Genomic DNA, 4,922 nt, shown 5'->3' on the forward strand with positions numbered 1-4,922 from the left:
ACCCCCCCCCCCCCCCCCAAGATATTTGGAATTAACACTTGAACAAAACCCTTCTTAGTTGTTATCTATATGCAATATTAATTATCATTGTCAGATTCAGAGTCTTGCCAATGACCCAAGAGAGTTCTTCCAAGTGTCTGCTTAAGACGCACACAATGAGAAAAAGAGAAACTGTCTTAATATACTGAACAAAAAGTTTTCAAATGGTAAGTTAAGTAACTAACAGCTAGAGGAAAGTACTACTCAAAATGACATATTTCATTCAGCCACAAAATAGGTAATGCTAGCCATTATACTTATCCAGCTCTTCTTTTAACAAACTGGATCAGCCTTAGGTTCTTCGACCATCAGAAGCTATCATGTATCATGTGTACCCTTTCTTCTCACGCCTGGGCTGGATTTGAAATAATGATTTAAATCCAAGTACCTCATTATCCAGTCTGCTAAAATATCCAGTCATTTTGAACTATTAGTTACTTAACTGCAGTATTTCTAGGCAACTTTCTTATGCCAATGAACAACTCTGGTAGGAAACGATCAGTCTTATTTTATGAGCACAGATGTTCAGAAATGGCAGCTTTAGACCTGTGTGCATCAAGCAAGTTTTGGTTGGTAAGCAACTGATTATCTGTGGCTGGTAAACCAGTTCCCAGGTCCCCACTTTCCCAAAACCAGTAAAATTTAGTTGTAGCTCAATGGGCAAGCTGCAGCTGACAGAGGATATCTTGCTGAAAAGTAGAATTAATTTAAGAAAGCGGTAGCAAGATCTGCAAAGAGGCATGTAAAGACTTTCAGCATACCTTCATCCCACCTCATAGCATTTTAATCTTTAAACAGCATTTCTTTGAATATTAACAGGTTTGGTTCCCTCCCCCTCCTTGGGCAAATATTAAAACTATTGTAGAAATTATGTTGGGGAAATCTTAACAGGACAGGTTTGGACAAACATCCCACAATTCAAATGTGGAACTCAAATCTGAGACCTTATAGCCTTAGGGACATAAGTTTAAAAACACTTATATAAATTTCATGCCTAACTGTACATGCAATTACAGCAGCTGAACACACACACAGAGCGTGGGCAGATACAAATGGCAAGGTATTATATGGGCAACTGTCCATCTACATGCATACATTTCCTGTCTGACTTTGCTTTTTGCAAAGTAGGGCCTTGAAATACGCTCTGTGGTTACCTTAGTAAAGCAATACTGCAACCATTTTCTAACTTACTATTTTTACTTTATGTACAATGTTACTAAAAGACTATATAAAATAATCAGACAGTAGATTCTTTGAGAAAGGGCTTGCCTCTAAACACATACTTCTTACAATGCAGACACAACAGGTCCAAAATGACTGCCCTCTATAGCAAGACAAAAACTAAATGAAATAAAGTTCTGAAGATAAATTTGTATCACAAATTAATGAGGCTATAGGCTATGCAACTGTGGTGCAACTAACAGTGGTCCATCAGTGTCTAAACTATACATTTAGCATACAGTTAATCTAAATTTTGCATACTCAACTATGCAACCTGGACAGTTTTTGTCTGGGGTGCATGCCTACCTAACCTCAACATACATAATGGACGAGCATAATTTTACTGGTTGACTCCCAGAGCCAATTCAAAAGCAGTTAAACATCCACCCATTAATATTCCTCTTCTTAAATAATGCCAACATGGAATTTTTTACCAAGGCAGCTGTATTTTAGGCTCTCTCATGATACATCTTTCCTTAACTGTTGACTATTTTAGTGATAATAAGTATTTCAGAATACAAGCTCTTAACAAAGGTCGTCAAATTAACCAAGATGATCTGTTTTGTTCCTGATATACTTCGCATGTATTTAACACTGAGAAGACGAGACGGGAAATTAAAATTTACAGTTCTCTAAATTCCTAACTAGTTTCTTTTAAAGCTCTAGTACGTTTAGACTGTATTTGCTTATCCTGCCACTTGCGTACCATCATCAGCCAACTAAAGCCTTCCTACTCAGGTTGCAACAATAATAGGCTTGAAAGTGGCTAAAGAGGGACAAACATCTAAGGAAAGGTTGATCTGAGAAGGAAGACAACTGAAACTGCCCTTTTACTGATTCACACCCAATTTCTCCAACCCAGATAGGCAGTCACCCATTCACACCTCCAGGTCAGCCTTCGCATGCCCATGAACTATTCCTCCCCACCTACTCGATAGAACAGGTGTATGAGGGTTTCTATTTTAGTTCGGAGTATTTCAGGTATGAGGTCTCAGCCATGAATTGTTGGGGGTTTTGACATCAGAAATGCCAACTGGATCATGCTGGAGTGCCAGAAGCTTCAGCCTCACTCATTTCAAATGGGCAAGGAAGAAATGCTCTTCATGCTTATTGACAAGGATATTTTCAGCTAAGATGTATATAGCGAAATTGAATCAACTAATCAATTAATATCAATATAGTTCTTTGAAAACCAAGTGGTAGATAAATGTAAGCATTATGCAAGACTTGCCTTGTCTGGCTTAGTGATGAGTTTACGACAACTTCAGCAGAAAAAGCAAGCTAATCTAAAAGACTTATTTTCTCCTTGCAAGAGATTTCAGGTTAAATCCATAGTCTGTACCCTCACAATCAATAAAAGAAGAAAATGCATCTATGGGGATTATTTTATGAGTCCCTGTCTTTGACTCATATGATTTTGATTGTCATAACATGTTTAAATAAAGCCAGCTTCATGCACTTTATTGGATAAATGTAAAAAGAAACAAAAAAGACCATTTCCATGGGATTCCAACATCCCTTCTTCATTTTAGGTAGAAAACCAATATTCATACCATGAAGTAAAGATGGGCATGGTAAAAGCATCCGACTTTAAGGTCGGTGAAATAAAATTCAAATTAATCTCTCTCTCCTTCCCTCTCTTTCCCCCTGTGTACTGCTTCACTGAGCCAATATAGCTATACCGTGTGCTCATAGATCCTGTGCACCACAGTATGCAAGAGCTCTACCCATGCAAATGATCTGTCAAATATTTATGGTGCCAAGGTTTATAAATATGGAATATCTTGTAATGGGTTATATTGAAACAAGTCATCTAGGGAGGGGGGAAATAAGGGAGGGAAATAACTTTAGGAAGGGTCCCTCAACAGAAAAGAGGCAATTGCGTTTAGCGTACCTTATCCAAAATAAAGGTATCTAACCAAAAAAATCTATGTGCTTATCCATCATATTCTGTGTACTGTTTCACAACTTATTTGATTTGTTTGTGCGCTATGACCTGTAATACAAAGCAATCTTTACAATTCCAAGTGTATATGAAAGGAAACAAATACACAAAGACAACTGTAATGAAAAAGTGTACTATTCGTCAATAAAAGTAGTAAAGCTTTCTATTACACCATGAGCTGTTCAATAAATGTCATTGACAATACTGCAGGAGATCTTCGTATCAGGAGCATCAAAAAAGATAACTAAGGGAGGCAGCTTTCAGAGGAACCAACTTTGAAATAAGTAGGTTTTATTAAGCCATGTAAGAATGCTGAAGAAGCTATTTAAAACAATCTGATTCCCCCCAAGTTTTCATTAATGTCATCCCAACTCTTCTGTTAGCTTTGGTGTCAAGGAATGATACTACACCTGACCAAGCTCATTTCCGAAATAGTCTTTATATGCACTTATCTCTACTATCATTCATTCATTTTGCACATAATCTGTGCATGTATAAACCTCTCTTACCTTGTGCTTCTATTTAAATATACTTTCTTGTTTACTTCCTGGCTTGATATTAGCTAGCATATAAATATTTCACATAGGAAATGATGCCTTTTTTCCCTCCACAGTAAGGGTAAATACTCACTGAGCTACCCACCAGGGAATGTGGGGGTGGGGGTACCTGTCATTTGAAATCTTAAAAATCAAGACCGGATGTGTTTCTGAAAGGCAACCCTTTGTTCATTGGAAGGAATCAAGGCAGAAATCACTGGGTGAATTGTGTAGGAAATCTCTTGTCTGCAGAAAAGGAATAGGAAAGGGCTACAGCCAGCTGCACAAAGCCCTGTAATTCATAAAGTAACGGGGGTTTAAGTAAATCACACTGAACACAATAATTTGGGAGGCTCCTTGTCCTGTCCAAATGCAGCATGTGTAACCTGAGTGCTTACTGCTGCGAGCCCCGTTGCCTTTCTAATGGTGACCAAGATTGGGAGGAGGCTGCATGGAGCAGTAAGCGGGCAAAAGGATTCCTGTGATTTGGATATGAACAAGACTCCTCCAAAGGGAAACCACTGGAAGGCCGCTAATCCTCTTTGTAAAGTTGATGGTGGAAAGGAGGCTGAGAAGGGCAGGGAGCAGAGGTGTCATGCATACCCCCCCCACACCAGCCAGCATCAACGTCTGCGCAGCAGTCATGCATACCCACCCCACACCAGCCAGCATCAACGTCTGCGCATGAGACGTAGCAGGCTGCATCTGACAAAGGACCAACGCTACAAACCGTGCTCCTTCTAGGTGCCTGGGGGAATTATGAATGTGTTGCCCTTCTCAGTCACAGTGCATTTTTGGAAAGGAATCATGCATTTTACTGCGCAAGAACCCATGACGCGTACTTCGCAGTGTAAAATGGAACCTAAAGGCTTAAAATATTCATTGGGTTTTGCTATATGTCTAAGCTATCTTTGGTCCTTTCCAAAAGACCATTTCAGAAATGCACCCATACTCAGCACCACCTTTCAATCTAGCCCTCTGCTTCAATAAGCAATGGACAGTGTCACCTGAACCTGTAGGAAGGACCCGTGAATCTCCTTCTAACAGGAACAGGCATTGCCATCCTATGGACCAAGCAAGCATGAGTGGTTGATTACTGATTTCTTATTGAAGTTGATAGCAGATCTATAACTTTGTGAACAATCCCTATTTAACATCAGCTTTCCACTCAATTTCCCATA

General features: G+C 39.3%; 1 protein-coding gene across 1 annotated transcript in view; it reads right to left on the reverse strand.

The window, feature by feature from the left end:
* SUCLG2 (succinate-CoA ligase GDP-forming beta subunit) overlaps positions 1-4,922 on the reverse strand; it is a 165,381-nt gene that overhangs the window by 143,424 nt on the left and 17,035 nt on the right. The gene's annotated exons all lie outside the window — the stretch shown is intronic.

Source organism: Alligator sinensis, unplaced genomic scaffold (assembly GCF_000455745.1).
Source record: "Alligator sinensis unplaced genomic scaffold, ASM45574v1 scaffold937_1, whole genome shotgun sequence".
Classification (NCBI taxonomy): Eukaryota; Metazoa; Chordata; order Crocodylia; family Alligatoridae; genus Alligator; species Alligator sinensis.